The sequence below is a fragment of the Squalius cephalus genome (genome assembly GCF_949319135.1).
Source record: "Squalius cephalus genome assembly, chromosome: 18".
In the NCBI taxonomy this organism is placed as follows: domain Eukaryota; kingdom Metazoa; phylum Chordata; class Actinopteri; order Cypriniformes; family Leuciscidae; genus Squalius; species Squalius cephalus.
In genome coordinates, this window is record NC_137139.1 from 8380632 (window position 1) to 8403436 (window position 22805).

A 22805-nucleotide genomic window follows, 5' to 3' on the forward strand; every position below is an offset into this window, starting at 1 on the left:
GTTCTTCAGGAACGAGTGTTTTGTCTTGCCGTCCGCTGCTGGAGTCTCTCCGTCAGGCCCATTGGTGTGTTCTCTTGCTGTGAGCATCGTTATCAGCTTCATTAATGGCCACTTGTTCTCCGTGAATTCAATTAGCGCTGCAGACTGGGCCGAACAGCAGGGGGGAGACAGAGGGTCAATAAACACACACACACACACGAGACCCCCTGATGCTCAATGTATGCAGCTGTATGTGAAAGTCCCTCTCAAACACCATGATGCTTTTGTGTCTCACTGTCTCCCATTACTTCTGTCTAGAGAGAGAGGCTCATGGGAATGAGTGATGAGCGTGAATCGTCAGACGCTTTGATCAGATTCAAAAATAAAGACACACTTCATTAGTCTCGACATACCTTGGCTCATTATTGAATTATTGCAGATTTGCATTTCCGTGTTGGCAGTTCCCATGCTTTTTGATGCCGTTTGAGCAATATATAATCTGTTTTTTTTTTGTGTGCAAATGAGATGCGTAAAGAGCACTTTTGCAGAAAAAATACCTTTGTCCAGTGTATTAACGTTGACACTGTGAGTGTCATCTACCCTTGTGAAAAAGATGTACATGTAGGACCCATTAGAGTTACTTTTAAAAAGAATACATACTATGCAAATACAATTCTTAAAAAGAATACACTTAAGTGCGAACTGAATGAAATGTAAAACACTTCAATTTCAAATTCAATTAGTTGTTTTGTCTCTTGATTTTCAAAAAAATCAACATTACATGAACTACTGATTCAAAATTTAATATGGGTATAGTTTTGTGTATTTTTTTCAACCAACAACATTAGATAAATTCAGAATGATAGAATAGAAAGATTATTTTGCACGAGAAAAAAATATAATTCTCCCAGACACAGTATAATTTAATAATGCAACAGGGCTGGAAATAACATTCTTAAAAGTTCTCCACAGAAAGCAGTGGAGGTGTCTCTGAATGTGTGTGTTTGAATGATGAATGAGTGTGTGTAATGTGAGGCATTAGTGGGCCGCTGGCTCGCCTGCAGGGGTTTCATCATGGTCAATGGCTGCGTCCGTCTCTCTTAATGTGAGATTGAATTAGATTGTACAGGGTCAGAATTAGATAGTCCGAGACTCCACAGACATTGTGTGTGAGAGAGAAAGCGAGTTTGCTTAGCTATACTGTGGGGATACATTTGTCCCAAGAAGTTAACAAGATCTGACAATTTTCAAAGAAAACAATCCATAAATTAAATACATAATAATATTAAAGCTCCACTTGCTTTCTCATGACGTTTTTCCTGTTATACGTTTTACTGGAAGTTCTTCTCACAGTCAGTGGGTCTTGGTGCAGCATGACTGATCCACTGTGGTGTGGTTATCAGTGATTCATAACCACAGATTCATCATATACTCTCAGATTCATCCACGCAGACGCATGCATGACGTAAAACAGGGATGGTTACGTCTGTCCTGCAGAGTTTTGCTCCAACCCTGATAAAAGATTTCACCTGCCTGTAGTCGTAGTGATCCAGAAGACATTGATTAGCTTGTTCTGGTGAGCTGAACTCTGCAGGACTGCAGCACTGTCTCCAGGAACGATGTTGTCCATCCCTGATGTAAAAGAAGAGCCTCTCTGCAAAAACATGCAGTTTTATGTTTCAACCACAGATGGCGATAGTGAGGCCAAAGTATTGTAGTGGAGCTTTATGCTTTTCTTTTAGGGCTATGTTGTGTTCTTGAGATAATCTGATATCCTAATAATTAATTAGCTTTATATAAAAAACAATACAAATCAATGGTTCACTATATACTAATTTACATAGCTAGCTAAATGTGTGTACAGTATGTGTTTGAGAAAGAGACACGATAATGGGTTGGTCACTGTGTGGTGTATTTCTGAGTTCTGTTTTGCTGTAGTGATATTCTATAATAATGTGAGAATTGTCTCAATAAGAGATTGCACACACACACACACACACACACACACACACACATACATCCAGCTCACCTCAGAACAAATGGAAATACTTTCACAATTCACAGTAGAGTTGTGAAAAATGATATGGAAGTTTGTATTTTTATTTCAGGCGCAGATGCCAAAGTAAAGAATGGGAGTGTTTAGGTTAAAGAGTTGAGTCCAAATCTGAGGGTGTGACTGTCGGCATGGATCAGAGACACTAAGACTCAAAAAACACCCGTCACCATCAGATGAGTAATGTCCGGTACACATTGTAGGATTTTGGGCTGTCCCAGATGAAAGATTTCTGTGGCTGTGGCTCCTAAACGGTGGCTCTACGCCGCACAGTGAGAGAGATTTGAAGACGGTCTTGAGACCAAATATAACCTGCGATCATTTTCTGACAGTGTCAGAACTTTAACATGATCATCTCACAGTGTGTTTGATGCTACGACCTATACGTCTACTGACTAGCCAATAAAAATACAACGTGAAACGCCGTATTGATCAAGACAACATGGCGCTAAAACTTTAAACTACTTTCCTCAAGCTCCATTTGCAAAATTAGCATCCCAAGTTGGGCTCTTTTCCCTAACCATGACCGTGTCCATATTATCCTCTTTTGGTTCCTCTTCTTTTTTCAGCGCACATAAATTGCCAAAGTGTGATTCATCTTGCTCTATTTGTTCACCACTAGCACATGCTGATGATGTTTTATTCTTCTATACTAACTTGCGTCGTATCCTACGATAGGTGTCATCATCAGTCTACATACATGTCGTACCCAAGGTTATTAGATCCACATCGTACAGTGGGATTTATAGTGATCTTATAGGATTGCAGAAATCACACAGTCTGCAGCAGGCATAAGAAACTGACGCAGCTGAGGATCATGATCATCAATACACACTGACTCTGTTAAAGTAGAACACGTTCCTTCTTAGTGCACATTCGTGTTTTTACCTCCCGTCTGTGCAAAGCTCACCACCACTACGCTAGGATGTTGTTTGGAGGTTATCAGGGTGTTGCGATGTGGTTGCTAGGGTGTTATGAGTGGTTGCCAAGTTTTAGGGTTGCTAGTGCATTTCAGTGTGGTTGCTAGGGTGTTGCTATGTGGTAACTAATATATTGTTACAGTACAGTATGTGGTTGGTAAGGTGTTCTAAGTCAGTGGTTCTCAACTCCAGTCCTCGGGACCCGTTGCTCTGCACATTTTGTATGTCTCTCTTATCTGACACACTCAGTTCAGTTCATGGAGTCTCTCTTAACGAGCTGATGATCTGATTCAGGTGTGTTAAATAAGGGAGACATACAAAATGTGCAGAGCAGCGGGTCCCGAGGACTGGAGTTGAGAACCACTGTTCTAAGTGTTTTAATGTTCATATGTGTTTGCTAGCATGATCTGGGTCATTACTAGAGGACAACGAGGTAGTTGCTAGGAGTGTTTTGTAGAGTGTTGTTCTGTTGCTAGGGTGTTGTGGGCGTTTCTACATTGCTATTTGGTTGATAAGGCGTTCTGAGTAAATACAGCAGACGAGCTGACAGGAGTTCCACAGCCAAATCACCAGACTTCTTCTATTGTAGCTTATTTAACTGAAACATAAAACAAACCGGTAACACTTTACAATAAGGTTCATTAGTCAAGTACATTAGTTAACATTACCTAATAATGAACTGCAATTACACAGCATTTGTTCATCTTTGTTAATGTTAATTTCAACATTTACTAATACTTTATTCAAATCTTGTTAACATTAGTTAATGCACTGTGAACTAATATGAACAAACAATGAACAGCTTTATTTTTATTAACTAACATTAACAAAGATTAACAAAAACAGTAATAAATGTATTGCTTATTGTTAGTTCATGTTAGTTAATACATTAACTAATGTTTAATAAAGGAACCTTATTGTAAAGTGTTACCAACAAACCAATGTATTCAACAATGAATGTACTTTAAGGAATCAGTTTATTTTGAATGCACTCTATGTAGATACACTCTGCTCCAGTACAGCCATGTGTTTCATTTTAAACACAACCACAAGATCACGGAAAGCTCAAACAGGGAGTAATTTACAGAGAAGTTACTGTAAAACACACACACACTCATTCGCACTGCATCTGAAAGCTTTAATAACAGACACAGAGAGGTCATGGACGTTAGTGTAATGAATTAGTGGTGAGATGTGTATATGGTGTGGAGTGAGACTGTACCACTGCCTTCCCTCTCTTTCTGAATCACACACATACACACACACACACACACACACACACACTGTGAGTTACGGTGGTCCCTGAGGTCTGTGATCTCTGCTTCCCAAGTGTCGTGCTGTTGTCGGTGTCTGGTCGCGGAGGAATCTGAGGAATCGCTTGTATCTCTCCTGAACTCCCATGAATCACAGGGAGTAACAGGGTCAAGCTGAGGTCACGGCCCTTCGGCTTACAGGAAAGATACATTTTACGGGCGCATTCTGAAGTCACCTGTGGAGACGTCAGTACGGCTCGTGGGAGATGAAGTTTATGAGTTTCAGGACTGTGACGATGCTGATTTCACTCGACGTGCTCCTAAAGCACTAAAAACATGCAAGCAGGTGGTCAGATCTGACTGAGAAGACTGTTCACCCGTTCTTTCATTCTCTACAGTATTCACCCTCATGATGTTCCTAATCTGTATGATTTTCTTCTGTGGAAGATGAAAAGAGAAATTATAAAAATGAATCGTTTGATCCTATGCAACATTCCAGGAATGGGATGAATGGGATTTCTGTGATAAACACTCTTTTTTTAAAGTATACTTCTGTGTAAAAGACTACAGCTTGTTGTGTATAAAGACTAGATAATACTATTGTGTAACAGCTGAGCTAATGTCAAAGTTCAAAAACATGAAAATTTAGCAGCGTCACTGCTATTAGTTACTACCTTACACTGGTTAGACAGCAGAGTGTAGGTACTGTCACCCGATAATGAATGCTTTCTATTCTCTGGTCTAGTTAAAGGGAGCTTAGCAAATGTTTGCATTCCTCCCTCTATGCTTCCCTAAACCGTGGGCTGTGTCGTGTGAATCTAAATGGACACAACCCTGCAGCAGATGTACCAATGCATTGTGGGTAACGTCACACCCAGCCCACAGGCCATGCATGAGGATGGGAGAGATATGCTGTATCTGTAATTAACAGCACATATAGCACTAAAATAGTTGTGTTCCTGTTCTCTTAGTAGAGGCTGTGCGGAAATTCACATGAGGACAGAGACGGGAAGCTTTCGTTCTTCACTGGCATGGTTGAGTTAATTTTGTTTTTACATGCCAATCAGGTGGACCAAATATCAGGGTCAGGGTCGACAAAATATGTAGTTTGATGCAAATTAAAACATAGCTCTAGGGGATAGCTGTTCTAAAACCTATTGAGCTTATGCAGGCAGCATTTTAGGAGCGTCCCAATTCGCACACTTATGCACTATTCTATTATGTTTTGATATATAAATAGTTGTAATTAGTGTGTTCTCTCTAAAAATTCAAAAAAGAAAACATAAAAATCAAATATCAGACTCTGATGTGGCATGGCAAAATAACCTTATAAAATTGTGTACATAGTACACAGCATACGATAAGTGCTTAGTGTATATAATATAGTGTATAAACCTTTGTTTGCAGAAAGCTGCCCTACTTGTGCCTGAGACTGAACATTAGCTTAGCAACATGCTAATGTTAAACTTCTATTTTTTTCTAATTTTCTATTATGTTATATTTTCTAATTATAATCTAAAAAAAAAAATTATAATCTAAGATAAATTTACTTGAGTAGCAATATTACATAAGATATATTTATTTATTGTTCTACTGTATTTGTTATTGGGTTTTTTTTCTTACTGAACAACAATATTTTTCACTTGCTTTTAAAGCTACACTGTGTCATTTTTTTAAGCTGATTCTTTGCAAAAAAACACTTTGTTCTTTCAAAATGATATGTGCTCATTAATGTGTAATTACTTCCACCAACTAATCAAGTATTCTCGTAAGCGTAGAATCTGCCATTCAGAATACATACGAGCGAGTCACTCGTCTGGCGGCAGCCATGTTGCGCCTCCATCTTGAAAATACATTAGCCAAAGAGGGACATACCTGGAAATTCAAGCTTCGTCTTTCACGTTTTTACACTCAGTGGCACTGTGACGAATGAGAGGGGGAGATTACTCGCGACTGCCGGCAGATTTGAAATAATACAGCCACCGTCCTGAGTTAAAACGCCCTCGGAATGGGAGGGGCTAGAAATTAATATTCAGTTGGTAGTCATAAACAATTTCACCGCTAGATGGGAGAAAATCCTACACGGTGTAGCTTTAAATTGATAGTTCTCCCAACAATCAAAATGCAAAATGGTGTTGTTTTAAAGCCCTTTAACCTTTCTTTTTCGGAAAGCAAAAGGAAAGATAAAATCAGAACAGTCTTGGGTTTCCCTGTCTTGTGTTGTGGACTCTTATTTTGAAGTGTATTCCTTGTTCCCATTGTTCCTGTGTTCCACATCCTGTGTTTGCCTTGGCTGTTTCTCAATTCCAAGAATGCACAGAATGGACTTGCGTTCTCGTGTAGACCGGTCTTGCCAGGCGACCTTGAAAGAACGAACTCGGAAGGACGTGAGGATACCGAAAGAATCCTTTGAGAATTGAGATGTGCTCCGATCTTGTTGCTCGACTGACCATCACAGCAAATTATAAGTAGCGGCAAACGCACAATAAATACAACAAAACATCACAAACAAATCTCATGACCTATTAAAACATTTCTATCATGTTATCATAGACATTATTTTCATATAATTAGCCGTGACCGCATCCATTTTCTCCTCTTTTGCTTCCTTTTTTTTCAGCACATATAAAAACCACAACTGCCAAAGTGCGATTCATCTTGCTCTATTTGTTCACCACTAGCACATGCTGATGATGTTTTATTCTGCTATTGTCACTTACGCTGTATCCTACGATTCAATAGGTGTCATCATCGTACAGTCTACATACATGTAACCAAGTTTATTAAATCAATGTCGTACAGTGTGATCTGTAATGACCTTATAGGATTGCTGAAATCATACAGTCTGTTGCAGGCATTAGGGAAAGCTAAGGGCAATCTTAAGGGGGAAATTACACTCAAGGTGCTTTATGCAATCAAACATGTAGATGTTTGAAATGTGGCAGGATAAGTGATTTTGCCCTCCTGTTGGCCCTGTATGGGTGTATGAGTGTATGTATGGGTGAATGGGTGTATGAGTGTATGGGTGTATCGGTGCATGGGTGAATGGGTGTATGAGTGTATGGGTGTATGGGTGTATGGGTTCTCCCCTTCCTGGAATTTTCATTTCCGTTCTTGTTTCTTCTAAGGTATGTTCTTCTCTCTGACTGTGTAATGAAGTGAATAGTTCTAGTAATATGCTCTATTTATAGTTTAGTTAGAGCGGATCTGGTGGTGCTGGCATTGTGGCAAGTTTGTGGCGGAGTTCGCTTTCAGGTACGTTGATACTTGCACTAAATCTTGATCGCTTGCGTTTGGGGTATTTATTATGTTATGTTCAGCAGTAAGAACACGTTAGCAGGTGTGTGTGAACGCTGGCCGGTAGACAGAGCCGCAGCACCTGTTGTGAGTAACCATGCAGCTTTGCGTTTGGTGGTTGTTCTACCTAAATCGTAAGTACGCCTCTCCCTCGTTCACATTTGGGGTTCAGTGCTTTTAGTTTGACTTGTGTCTTTTTGTTGAAGGTAAATGGGGAATTAGCACTATCTCTAAGCCCTAGCTGAAGACGCTACATGTGACACTGCTGCTGTTTTGCTTCCCGGCTACATTTTCTTTTGTTTGTTTTGCACACGAACATCTGTGCTGCTGGTTTAGAGCTGGGTTACTTTTGCGGGTCGCTTGGACTGATTGCTTACGAGCATTGTGTCCGCAAGGCTGCCAACAGTTTTATTTTGTGCTGGGTTGTTTTCAATATCTTGGTTTGGCAGTGGGTTTATTTTGTTGTTAATTAATTTTGTTTTGTGTTATTCTTTGTGGTTAATTTTTCTGTTGATGTGGTTTTGATCTATTTTGCAGCTTTATCCCCCTTCATCCCCTGTCCTGTTATTCTGGTGCCACTTAGGCGCTGATTATCAGCCTTTGCTGCAGAGGGTGCCGTCAGGGGGCCTGAGTGTTATAGCCGCCATAACATTGTTTCTATAAACTTCACTTCGGTTCTCTCTTTTTCAATATTTAGTGTAATTTTCTTTTTTGTTAATGTGTGTCTCTCTTCTTTCTATAGGAGCCAGTGAGGACTCGGTGTGGAACAAGGGAAGCTAGCTGCTTCATTCGGTAGTGTGTGCTGATGACTTCCTCACGGTGTGGGTGCGTGGTGTCTGATTTGTGACTTGAGGTGGGTTTGGACGACCTCCTGAGTTGCAGCCGGCCTGCCTTGTTCCCACTAAGCCTGGCGCTGGAGAATTATTTGTCATGTTGGGAGATTCCTGAGAGCGAGAGAATTTTATTGGCGCTGGTGATTTTTATAATGTGTATTTTTGTATTGCTCCTCACGTTTCATGTTATCTGTCTTCAAATGGTAAAAGTTACATGTGTCCTTATTGGGAGTTATTTCCATGGCGCTCCACCAGGGTGGTGTAGTTGGATTAATTTAATAGTGACTCACTTGAGTATTGCCACAGAAACATGGACTTAAAATTGTTACAGTGTTACATTTCTCCTTAGTTTGGTTTCCAACAAGCCAACATGTGTTGATGCAAGTCACATTTGTGTAAAACAAATTTTGCTGATTGCTGTGTTCCAGGTTTATAGACAAACGCTCTAAACGAGCCCAGTTTGAAACTGTCCTTTTTTGCAGTGTGGAGACTCCCTTGAGGAGCACTACTTGTTTGCTTGAGTGCCAGCTTATCTAGAGCTCTTCAAATGAGGTTCCATCTCTTTTGGAAGCCTACATTTTTACTTCAATTTTGATCCGTACCGTCTGTTAAATGTGTCTTTTCTCCCACCCTCTTTCAGTGTTTTGATTTGACTTAGATACACAACTTCTCTCAAAGCCTTGTTATCATTCTCGTCAAATACATGACCTCTACCCTGACTAAAGTCCATATGTTGGTGTCTGAGGCTTAGACTAGAAGGATTGTGGGGAATATAGTTGCGTCTGCAACCGGCTCTGTTCGGTCAGAGGCTCGTCTGTGCGAGTGTTCAGAGAGTGTCTGCAGGTGAAGACGTGGTGAGTGCTGAAACGTAGGAATCCCTCACTGTAAATAACAAACTACTTTAGTGCACGCTCATAACGAGACCATCTGCACCCCCGTCGCCTCACATTCCTCCTCGCAAACTAACTCCATATTTCTGCCGAAGCCCATGAGAACCGAACCACCCTCCGACCCCAGACAGATCTGGGGTTTTGAGAATTACAGATGTAATATTGAACCTTGTTAGTTGACGGCAGAACCAATGTTATTTGATCAGTTTTTTTTAAAGGCTATTGAGTTTCCGTTGTGTTTCTCTGTATGGTTGAAGGCCTTCATGTTCCCTGCGTGTATGTGTGTCAGTCTATGGCTCATGGTTCTCTACATGAAGTGCTCTTAATAACTTCCTCCCATGAAGAAATGACCTTAAGTTGAGGCCTAACTCTTAACCCTAGCCCACATTATTTCACTCTGTTCTGTCTTTTTTTCTTCTTCCCTCCCTTAAAGTCCTTTCCCTCTATTGTGTTTATGTCTTTCTTGACATGGTACCCTGTGGCTTCCTGTAGTCGAGTCATTTCTTCCCTTTTTTTGTCTTAAGTTGTGGTCAGTCTCAAAAAGGGTCACATCTAAATATCTAACATAAACAGTCCTTTCCCCTCTATTTCTGCAGTTTATAAATCCATCATGGAAGTATTTGGGGACCCAGTGTGGGTTTTATGGAGGCTCCATTTTCTTGTGCACTCCCCAAATTTAATTTCAGCCCCTCTTCCTGTTTCAACCCCCTGGAAATGGTGCTTGTGGAACATACAGACAAACATGCACACATACAAAGATTTCTTGCTGTGATACTAGTGTCTTGCCATAGACAGTGTGTTATAACCACCATCATAAACCCGAAAGCAGAGCCACTCCTACAATGTAAAACAAATTTAAAAACAAAATGTTTGTTTTGCAAAAATTCGACAGTAAAAACGAGTTAACTGGTTAAAGTTATGTTACCTTGCCATTTACGCTGAAAAATGGTAAATGGTATAACAGCACATTATATGCAATTTTACTGTAAAATTTATGATAAAAAAAATCCCAGAAGTCTCTGCATAACACATCACAAATTAATATGAGTATTGGTCATGTTTTATGTACTGGCTACTTATGATGAACTCTGATTTATCATGTGGCTTTCTACCACCCAAGGACTTCCCAAAAATCGTAACACCAAGCTACCAAAATCTGCTATTATAAAGTAAATGACAGATTTTGGTAGCTTGGTGTTGCGATCCTTGGGTAGCATGCACTTCTAAACAAAAACACTGTCAGTTTATAAAATAAATATTCAGGGTTTTTTTTTTTCATTAAATTCTTCAAACGCAACATACCCTTAATATGGTTTTAATTGGTAATCAAATATTAGGTTTTCCAGTGTTTTTAATGTAATTTTGCTAATCATTTGTAATATCCCCTTAACCAGTATAAAACAGGTTCTCAAAGGTACACTACGTAACTTTTGGCCCTCTTGCAGTTAAAAAACAAACAAACAAAACTACATGCATTTGCGGAAGAACATTGTTTTGGTTGTGCTTCGGCTCTGCATGACTGTGCAGATTAATATGGTTATTCTGATGCTCATAAAACATTCACTACTAGGCTTAAGACATAACCAGTTTAGATGGAAAGGATCTCAAGCTGACTAGCTGAAGACGTTACTGTAGCTTTAACCATTAATAGTACGGTACTTTCTTGAAAATAAATTCCAGCACAGCACTACAACAACCCTAATGAACTGACCCTTCACTATAGACAATGCTTTACAATGAACTCTGTTAGAGAGCTACATATGGCAATTTATCTATTCGATAAAACACCTTACTCACATGTTGAGTAATAAAAACACCATCTCTGTGTCGCTTTTACAACATTTCCAATCCCTCAGTTCTTGCCATCTCCTAAAGCCAAGCCAATGTTGATTCTAGTTGCATTTCGCGCTCTGCCGTGTGTCGCAGACTCTCCTCTGTTCAGCGTTTGTTTAAAATGTGTGATTCCCCAAGGTTTGAGATTTAGCTGCTCCATGTCAACCTTACTCTCGTTGTGACAACTAACCTACGTCTCTCCCACACCAGACACGCGTCAAAGTAACCATGTACCTTTACTCTATTTACAGATATGATGAGACACGCATGGGTGAGTGACGTATATTTGCAATTTTCCACGAATACCATCTCATCAGGTCTAAAATAAAAACACTTATAATAGGCTTACCATAGTGAATCAGGGTAAGACAAAAACATGCTTTGGAAGTAGGACTGATGATGTATTGACTTGTATTGATTATTTGAATTATGTGTACCTTTAATGGCATCATCCAGGAAGTGACATCATCATCATTTCAGAGGGATAACAATATCACAAACATCAGTAAGTATCAACAATAGATTTGATGAATTCCGAGATGTATTATGATATTTACATTTATGCATTTAGCAGATGCTTTTTATTGGTTTAAGAGTGGGAAGTCATTAAGTGCTTGCGGAAGAGGTGCATCTTCTGCTTCTTAAAATATGTGATGTTTTCTGCAGTTTGGGTGTAGGTTGGCAGCTCATTCTACCAGTGAGGAACAGAGAGAATGAAACTCTTGGATAGTGACTTTTTGCCGTGTTGTGAGGGAAAAACAAGACATCGCTCATCCAGTGACCTGAGTGGTAAATTTAAGGGTAAATGTAGCTCTATATTTCCATCATATTAGGTATCCTGTTGATTTTTTGCTGTTGTAGTTGTAATTAATAAAGTTATGTGTATAAAGTTCCTGAGCTTTACTAAAGAGTCTGTTATGTTTTTATATCTTTAGATTACAACTATATCATTAGAATTCAGCTTTTTAGAGTTTACAAAGTTAAAAATGAGAAGTGGAAAGTGAAAAAATCTCTACGAGGTGGCAATAATACCTCCTCTCTTCACTCTCTCTGTCTCTTTCTCTAATTTGTCACAGCGTTGAGTGTTATGATGGGGGGTTGAGAGAGCGGCAGGGGAGGAAGAGGAAGGCAGAGGGTTAGATGGATAAATGCAAACCGAGCATTAATCCTAAAGGCGCATCAGGGAAGAAGACAAGGTCAGATTAACGCAGAGCAGCGCAGGCCAGCTCACGCAGAAAGCAGGTCTCATGCCAAGATTCCTATTGCTGCTTCATTGCTGAACATCCCCTCTCTCCACCACCCATCCATCAAACGCTGCACTCCATCATTCAGTGCCAGCTCTCTGCCCGGAGATCACACAACAGCAGAGTCATCTGTGAATTCAACCAGTGCTCTTAAATGATTGGGTCATGGGCAGCTGTTTTGCTTTCCGATCCCAGTTCACATACTACTACATATAGTTGATTAGTGCATCTTTAACTATGTTACAATGAACAGTATTTTGTATGACTGCATATTGTAATTTCCAAATGTCCACAGTTTTTTCATTTGGCTAACGCCATCATTGTTTCCCCCAAAATGAATAACAATGAACAAAAGATCAAACCAGACCAGCCTAATCAGTGGCCTGTTGCATGAAGTCGGTTTTAGTTGCTACCCAGGTAAGTTTGAGATCAGTTTGAGCAAACTCTAGTTTTTCAGGCTCAAGAAGGTTGATTGGTTTTTAGTGGGTTTCATCATCATGGTAACTTACGCTACACAGCTAACCTGCTCTGGGGCAGGCTTTAACCTTGGTTAGAGATCACAGACCAAAACGACCAATCAGCTGTGAGTAAAGTGACATGTATCTGATGCAATAAAGCTGCAGCTGGAGTGTTTATTCCTGCCTTGTAAATAGGTTTAGTTTCATTGTATTTTTTTCCTGACGATCTCTTCAGAAGAGAAGCGAATTGAAAAAACTGAATCAAACTGATGTTCTCCATGTTTAATGTGATTGGCTGTTTGCTGCACGCATCACACTTGATGGTGCACACACTTCAGAGTTAATCACAAACTCTGGATTAAACCTGAGTTGACAGAGAATGTTTATACTGAGAGTTGTGAGCTCATTGAACCTGATTTAAACCAGGTTGGATATGTATGGATTGGTCAACTCTAAACCTACTCAGAAACTCAGAGTTTGTTTAACTAGCTTAATGCAACACGCCTCGGGTACGTTTACCAAAAGCCTTGTTAGCCAACTATGGTCACAAGTTCCATTGAACTCTTTTGGTAACGAGATTGGGAGACCAGCATGATTTTATTAATAGGGAAGCTTTCACTGTGGAATATGTTCCTGTAGCTCAAGGCATTCCTGTAGCTCAGAAAGTAAATCATGCTGCTAGCAATGTCAAAGTCATGGGTTCAGTTCCCAGGGAATGCATGAATTGATAAGATGATAAACTTAAATGCAATGTAAGTTGCTTTGAATATATCTTTGATAAATTTTGAATGTGATGGCATTATTATGGATGGACTGATTAAAGCAGTACTGTAAAAATAGTGCATCTATGACTTATGAGACTGTAAGTCTTGCAGGACCATTGTGGTAATGAGCTCTGAGCTTCCTGACAAAGAACAGGGCCAGAAACCTCAAACATGAGGTCAATTCCCTTTTAATACCCTTCAGATCTGCCATAGCAGAGAGAGAGATGATAAAGTTTTTGGGATTGTGATGAGCTGAGACAGCAATAGAGAGAGGGGGGATTATGAGATCAAGCAGGAGAAGGGCTAATCCTGTCTGTTATTAGCAATGATAGAGCTATAAGTGACAACACATGCAAAGTTCTGGTACTCCACAAACTCAGAGCAACTACCGCAGTACTTAAACATCCAGAAAGACTGTGGGATGTCCAATCACAATATCGCCTCCTCGAGATGGGGATTAGACCTACAGAGAAGGAGCTCTGATCCTACGGCCTCTCTCTCCTCAATGTAAAGGGATCAAGTTAGCAGACCGCCAGTCAGTGATGTGTGCAAGACCATGGTGTTGCAGCAATGTAGCGCTTATTCTAAGATTTTCTGTCTCGTTGCGTGTTAGTGGGGCTCCCGTTTAACCATGTTGATCAGAACGTTTATCATTGAAAACTAGGGGAGCTAATTTGGACAAGTTATTAGGATAAGTGGGATGAATCCCTGCCTCAGGAAACAAGGCTAATTTTCCACTTCCAAGTGACCCACAAAAAACATGGACAAGATCCTGGTAGCAGGATAGAAGCCGAGGGGAGGGAGGGAGGGATAGAAAGCTGCTGATGGAAAAGAGGTGGACAAGGAATGAGGAAAAGTGTATTAGCATGATATTAGAGAACAGAGCTGAAAATATTGATTAAAAAAAGAGATGGACATAATGATAACTTGTAATTATGAAAATTTATGACTGTTAATGCTCACTCCTCTCTGCTTGTCAAGTTCTTCATTCCTCTTTTGTTCTTCGTATGTCATAATGTTCCACCAATCTCCACAATTTTGTTATTTCTGGGAAGGGTGCCCACTGTTTTTCCCAACCAAGCATTGGCCTCACATAACTCCCACAAATGGAACATGTTGAATTCCTTCAGAGCGATGAAGTGTGTGAAACAAGATGAGAAGCCCTGCGAAGATGACAAGGATAAGCCTTGTCCCTGAACCTCTTCCATCCTTGACTCACCTTGGGTCATCAGCTCTTTCCTCAACATCTATTCTGATCAAAGTCCTCCTTAACTGCAGATAAAAGATCAGTTTCTCTTGTAGGAATACCCTGTTGAAAAATAAGTATACATTTCCATGCTGCTTTGCATTGGTTTGGTGCTGGTCTACCAGTATAGTCATGCTGTATACACCAACAAAACTGGTTGATCCAGCAATGTGTGTGTGTGTGTGTGTGTGTGTGTGTGTGTGTGTGTGTGTGTGTGTGTGTGTGTGTGTGTGTGTGTATGTTTTTTTTTTTGTTGTTGTTGGTTAAGCTAGTTAAGGAGCCTTGTGGGAACATCAGCATCCCATAGTGGGGACTAGCACCAAAAACACAACATATCCAGGAGACCATCTATGTCTAGTAGTGTAGTTAAGGTTTGTATGTAAGTAGCAGTAACTCTCCCCAAATCAATACAGTAATGCAGGGGTCATCAACCCACGGCCCTGCAAAGTTTAGTTCCAGCCTGCATAAACAGACCTGCTTGTAATCATGAAGACCTTGATTACTTGGTTAAGGTGAGTTTTATTCAATTTGGAGCTAAGGAGTAGCATTAAATAATGGATGGAAGAGTTTCTCAACTCGTATTCTCATTGCACTCCTGACCCCAGCATGGTAATGGAGAATCATATGACTGTGGATAGATGAGGAGCTTTCAGATGGTTCAGAGGCCTTTCGGCTGTGTTTGGACTGGAAGCTTTGAAGTTTTTAGTGAGGAAAAAAGCAAGCTTCAGTTTTGGTCAAACTGTCACTTGAATTAGCCTAGCAGCTCTCAAAACGGCTCTGGTCTTAATTAAGAGATGGAAATGTTTCATCATGCCTTACTTGAAGTGTGAGTAAATTCTAACTCAAACCAAATCCTAAGATTTAGAGCTCTAATCCAGTCCTAGTCCAATTTTACTCAACAGATCAAACTGCGACCTAGAAGCTGTCTGTACAAACATTGTCACGTAAAGCACTACTAGTACTATTGCTGGTCAAAGTAAAGCAATGTATTATTGAACATTTTAAACAAAGTCTGAAGTGTTTGAATTTGAAACTATTCCAATCCATTAAACATTCAACACATCAGATTATAATTTACAAAGATGGTGATTCTGTCATCCACACCTCAACTCACCATGAAAGATCCATTTGGCATGATGCTGAAGATCAACCAAAAGCAGAAATCACTCTCCAACAGATGAAAGCAATGACATGCTAAAGATTTCTGCCGAACCCAGGGTGTAATGTCTTTTATTGGCCTTGTTTAACAAGCAGGGGAAGTGGTTTAACTCCCCACCCTAGTCACCCACAAACCCCCAAATTCAGCCCGTGCCAGACATGGGATTTCCCAGAGTTCAACAGGAGCTGTATCAATCTTCTGCCGGCCCCTGAGGACATGTGTTTATTCCATCCAGAGTGAGACCGGTTTGCAAGATGGCTCGTGTTTAGCACGCCACGATTCCCTCCTTCCTGCGTACAACTTTAGCACAAACTCATTGGCCAAACCACACACGCAAGTTTCAAGAATGCCACCAGCACAATTTCCTCTAATTGATATTTTTTAAAAGCAGGCCTTCACCCACAAAAGCAAATTCAATGAATCATGCATGTGACAGAACAGAGAGCCACTGAAGGCTTTATATTCCCATAAAGACTTCGCCCAAAACGGACACAGATGACAAACATCAAGAACTGGGGCATAAATCCATTATACAACACCCTTTTTGATGCAGATTACTATAGACACAATTAATATGTTCCATACCCATAGCTTTAGAAAAAAAAAAAAATGTTGCCGGTTAGCTATGGTAATCCCATTTGAATGAGCATAATAAGGATCTACTCACAAAAGATCTACTCTACTCAGAAAGTGGTATTGCATTTTGATTAGCCAGAAATGGTCTGTAAAATAAAAATAATTTACAGCACAGAAGGGTACTGTCATTGCACAATGCGCAACTGTCAAGAGTCTATGAGCTATTATCAAAGAGGCTAAGGAGCATTTTGGAAGCTTTGGTTTTGGGAATTTTTCAATTTGGTGTATTGATTTTAAAGTATGCATGTGAGATTGTGTGTTTTGTGTGTGTTTAGTATGGATTTGGTAAGTGCACATATAATTTCACCATGTAGGGTTCACAAGTTGTGTCATCCCAGCTAACCCTAAAGGTGCGTTCACGCCATGTTGTAATTACTTGTATTACACGATGAAAAACGTGTTCCTGTCCTTGTAGAGATTGTAACTACTGCTTGTAAGATGGGAATCTTCTGAGAGCTCCTACTTGTACCATGTGTCTGCAGCAAATTCATTTAGGTGTTTATAGTTTTGCCATAGAAATTCATAATTCCCAGTCAGAGGATGTGAACAGCTCTAAATAGAATGTCACGTGTTGTCATCTCAAGACTACGATAATTATGACATGGCATGAACGCAGCATAATCCTTCAGAGGTTCAGTTGGATTCACTTCTTGTTTTGAGTCTGAAGAACTGGGAATATGTTTTCTCTTCTTACTGATACTTGCTCTGCTCTCCTGACTGTCACATCTTAAAACCCTCTTATTTACTTCTCTCGATAAAGAGGGCACCATTAAAGGTAACCCACACATCCATTCCAGCCCTTCACAATGAAAACCTTTCCTGTGGGAAAATCCTCTCAAGTCACAGTGAATCTGCGTCTTCTGTTACATGATGGAATGCAACCTGTTTCTGGGTAAGAATAAAACAAAACTCCACAGGATGACTAAAGCAAGAAAAAGAAGAAATCCGGCTGACTTATTTGAAATACTCCATTTCTAAGAGTCTAAAAAACCCACAAACATTCCAAATGAAAATAAACTTAACCCTTGAAATGGGTACATCAGTGAAACCAGAACGAACACTCTACAAAACTACTCAACTTAAGCTCTTGTACCACAATAAAATAAACATTGGTTAATCTAGGTAAATGACAGACTTGACACCCAGAATAGAGTTAGGTAAAAGTACATTTGTGAATGTTGCTTGTGTTCTAGCTTACTGTTCTAGATCAAACGAGTTAAATATCCTTGCCCTGTCAGTTTTATGGTCTGCCAGGATAAATTTGTAATTAAAGTAACAGCACAACTCTACACAACAATTCACATTGTTTGAGGTATCATCATGGTTATAGCACAAACAATGCAAGTTATAGCCTAAGTTCAATACTACGATACTAGGGTTTTGTTTGGTGGAAATATTTAACATTGTAAGTTTGAAATTCTGGGTCTTAACCCAGGTCTCCACACACAACAGCTCTTGATGTTATTAACATTGCACAACCCTCTGTGCCACAGCTCTTTTGGAACATAAACCCTTGCACACACAACTAAAGCCTGCAGTTATAAGATAAAGTCTGCTCGAAAAGTACGATCGTTCACACCGGTGCGATTAGAACGTTCAGATCGCGTGAAAATCAACTTCTAAATTCAAATTTTCGCTGGCGCTGAGCCAGAGACAGACGCGCTCAGCGCTGTCATATATCATAACTACTCAGTGTTTTCAACCACATAAGGTTTATTTTAGGTTTCAGACATTTAAATACACCAGTACTAGCAAAACAATACATTTATAGTTTGTAAAATACACACTGATGTCTATGGAAGCGGCAATTACAATCCTTAAACATTGTGTAGGTAACTATAAAATTTACTCTATTCATCTCACACTTCACCAGACACTTACTTTAAAGTGACATGAAATCAAAATTGACCCTATTTACTTTGTTAGCGCATATTACTAGTCTTGTGGTGAACAATTAATCCGTGCAAGTTAATACACAGAAAAAAATTGTTTGCCGTGGTAATCTTTAATCAAAATCGGAAAAGTTACTTCCAGCCTGGAATGGCGTTCCTTCTCTGATGACGTCAGTTTGATGGCTTGGGTTGAAAACGCTTAACCACTCCCCTCAAACCGTTAGTCTGCTATGAGCGAGAGATGGAGAGGAGGAGCGCTAAAGTAAAACCCTGCCCTCTGTTCAATATTCCTTTTCACTGGGAAATGCGTCACAACACTGGAGAAAAGTCGTTTGCAACTTCCGGTTCACAGGGACTTTAATGTATTTCGGGAGAAGTGGATGAATTGACGTGTTGTAGGCCTAAATCTGACAGATACAATTCTCTGAACTGCGGTGCGTACTAACATGGCGCCCATTGTGCGTTATAGATCAACTAACATGAATCATGATTATTATAAAGGTTTCTTAAATGACAAAACACATTCACTTACATGTATTTAAGAATAAAAATATCAGCCAAGGACTGACTGACATGTAACGCAACCAATCACAGTTCGTTTTGTTCCACGTCATGTTTAGTGTGGAAATGTAAAGTCAATGTCCCTACAATAACAGACCGGCATGTATCTAATAAATTATTCATTCAAGAATGTTGTGCAAGTTTACTGCAACAATAGAGCCGCGAACTTCACATACTTTTGAAAATCCAGCCTTCAGCTGATCCTGAGCGCTCATTGCCACAGTTTTTAACATGACGGCGTTCTTCTTCCACGAGGGGTTTCGCGTCACAGCATTAATGGTGATGCGTTCTAAAATAACGCTCACTTTGTGCAAGACATGCAATAAGTCAGGAGAGGTGTGTATTTTACCAGAGAAGGCAAAACATTTGAAAATAATTGTTTAAATTTAAAGCTGGTTTGTAGCACACCAAGAATACAGACTACTTTGCTGTTACTAGCACTGTAGTGTTATTTAATGTTAAATTATTGTATTTGGGTTAGGTGGCTTAGGTTTTTATTGTGAATTTGTGTTGTGTTTTGATATTCAATTTTAAGAATTTTTTATTTGATTTATTTATTTATTTATTTTCAATAAAAAAGCTGTTCTTTAATGCCATTCACCATCGTTTTGAGGCTCGGTAAGTATCGGTTCAGGCACCGTTTAGGCACTGTACCGTTTTAAAAGTATCGATTTGGCACCGGCATCAAAAAAACAAACAAATGATACCCAACCCTAAATATGCCTAGAGTCAGCCCTTTACATTTGTTTGCTTCTCTTCTACTCTCGGTGCTCACATACTGTATTTTAATACAGCAGAATTCCCAATAAATCTGTTCTAATTTACATATTTTTCAATTTATTTTGTCAGACAACGACAAAAGCGCGGCCCATTAAGACTACGTGACTACATGTACACTACACTAAAATCCTGATTTTTCTCTCTGTTAGGGCCTGTCTAGGAAATTCCATCATCTGACAAAATCCCCACAGACATAAGATAAAGGATGGCTGTGCTGTGATTTCGGCTATATTTAAATGTACCTATTTACGAAATGATTACTCAGTGAAAAAGTTTGCAGCCAGATGCAGAAACGGGTGTATCTGCGTAGGGAAAACAAGACAGCGTACTCACAGGTCAGTTCTGGTGAGTCTTGTAAACTAGACCAAAAAGTTTGTCCAAAAAGTTTATAGATTTGTGTAGATTGTTTTGCTCACACAGTCTGTGCTCAGCTTTAGAATATTTGATAAATCAAAATCTCTCTGGTGTTCTCTGGTCTTCAAGCCTTTAACTGTATGCGTGTGATCCTTGCATGTCTGTTTAAAATATGACTCAGGTATTTCAGAAGGGGTCTTGCACCTGTCTTCTGCCCTCACCTTCACCCTTGTCCCCCCTGTTTGACCCTGTTAAAGTGTTAATCTCACTAATCCTAACCATTCCAATAAAACATCTGGCTTCATTCAAACCCTATTAGGAGTCACAGACAAGAGTTGGAATTGACAGAGCCATGTCCCTTCAACCTAACCCAGAGTCATAGCCTTGATACCAACACAGATTCACCTTCCCCCCCATTGAGGCCTGTCTTGACTCTGACACTAACCCTAACCCTCTCTCCACAGAGCTCTGGTTCAGCCTCATCATGGCCCGGTCGTGCCTGGAGTCAAGCTGATAAAACTGCCAGAGATCTCTCTCTGCTTGGCAGGACCATGTGGTTTAGGTTTGAGAGTTGCTATACACACGCAGTGAAAAATCTGTATGTTTTTTTCTTATTTGTTATGCATGTTTTTCCCACCAACATTCATTAGTTCTCCATCAAAGCCACATTTGGATAAGAGATATCCGTGCAGCATCATTGGTCTATTCTTGAGGAAGATAAGTGCAACAGCACTACGGGGTGGTGGTGTTTACCCAGTAATATTAGCTGATGTGAATGGCAGATGCTAGTCACAGCATTAGCTCTTACCATTTGTGCATTTATAAAGTCCATACTGGTCACTAGCTGTGTCCCAATTCAGAGGGATCATTCTTTGAAGGACGCAGACTTCAAAGGACACCATCGAAGTCCGCGAAGGTCAAACTGAGCATTGTTGACAGCTGCTGTTACCAGCAGTTACATTGTAGGCTACTGGACGTTCTTGAAAGTTATATTAAACTGTCTGAAAACAACACAGTAAGGGTGTGTTCACACTTGGCGTCTTTTTAGACAAGAAAAAATTGACAAGGGCGTTTTTTTAGTAAAAACAAAAGCTGGCAGCTTTCGGTTCCAAATAGCAGCCGAGGGCGTCTTTTGTTGCTATAACAACATATATATACAACATAACGTCCCCTGAGTGGTAGATAAGGTTAAAATTGTTGACAGCTACTGTTATCAGCTGGTTATGGTATTGATGTCATGGTTCGCAGGTTTGCCTGTTCATGTCTGTGTGTACTGTTCAGGTGCGGCTCGTTTATGTGTCCTATATGTAGTCTCGTGTTTGTCATGTTCATTGTCAGATCGTTGTTTGCTGCTCACGTCTCATCTTGCTGTCTGTTCAGTGTCTCTCTATCCAGTTCCAGTATCTCCAGATAATTCTGCCTCCAGTTCCTGAGATTCGGACTATTTGCCCGGGTTTATTTTCGGCTCGTCCTCGTTAGATGTTTTGGATGATTTGGATTTCAGCCCACTGCAGTCCCCGTGCTACCAAGGACCTATCGCCGACCTGCATTATCAACATCAGCCTGTCTTGTCTTGATCTTTTGCTGTTTACATAAATAAACATCACCTTTCATTCGCATTGAATCTTGTGTTTCGTGACGTAACAATTGATAACAATTGCTGAGCGAACGTTAATGTTAGCTAACTTTAACAGGTGAGATAGTTTTGTTAACGACAAGTAGTAGATTATTTCACTTACCTGAACATCCACGGATCCGCAATTCACCTTCGCCATTTTTTCTTGTTGTTATGGAAACGACAGGTCTTGCTTCTCGCTTGTAATTGGTCAGCTGTCAAAAAGGCACTTGACGTAGGGCGTTTTTTTCTCTCAGAAAAATTGTACTTTATTCAACTTGAAAAGACGCTCTGAGCTGCCGAAAAAGACTTCGGCGGTGGCGTTTAAAAATCGCTCAGGACTTGGTTTACATGGTTTACTCCATAGGATTACAACGTAAAACAGACACTGGCAGCTTAAAAAAAGAAGCCAAGTGTGAACATGCCCTAATGCCCGCATTTTCTCTCAAAAAGTCCAGTCGTTACCTCGTGAATCTTGGGATAGGCTAGGCTGCGAAGGTTCCACATGTTCTACCCTTCTTGGCCCAGGAAATGAAACACATTTCGATGCCACATTTGAAGGAGCCTTCGAACTGGGACAACGTTCATTGTGCTGCTTACATGCATTCGGCCATCGAATGCAGCCTTTGAAGGATGCAGCCTCTGAATCGGGACACAACAACTGTTGTATGTAGCTGACCACAAATCTGCTCAAAATTTTTAGCTCTGCTGCGAAGTAAAATAAACTCTTTAAATGGTTGTCTTTTAATTATTGTTACAAAAAAAGTTTGTGTAATATTTATATAGTTATAATGGTTGCTTTGCCCCTGTAAATTACCTCGCAGAGGCCTGCAAACCGATTTCGTCAGGCACACTAAAAATCATCAATTCAAGATGGTTTCACTGAGGTACCATCAGCAGATCTCAGAAAACACAGCATGACCATTTGAACTTGAACACTATTTTTGAGGGAAGATGATAAAAAACTGTCAATTCCCATCCTTCCGGCCATATCCTCTGAAAGAAATGGTCAACAGGGGAATAAAACTGGTTCTTAAT

At 40.0% G+C, this 22805-nt stretch overlaps 1 long non-coding RNA gene across 1 annotated transcript; it reads left to right on the top strand.

The window, feature by feature from the left end:
• The first annotated feature begins 5174 nt into the window (after positions 1 to 5174).
• LOC307145633 lies at positions 5175 to 12956 on the top strand. The gene is made up of 5 exons (XR_013818975.1): positions 5175 to 5239; positions 11310 to 11329; positions 11515 to 11563; positions 11725 to 11859; positions 12135 to 12956. It is a non-coding gene; the product is annotated as an uncharacterized lncRNA (long non-coding RNA).
• Positions 12957 to 22805: the final 9849 nt, after the last annotated feature.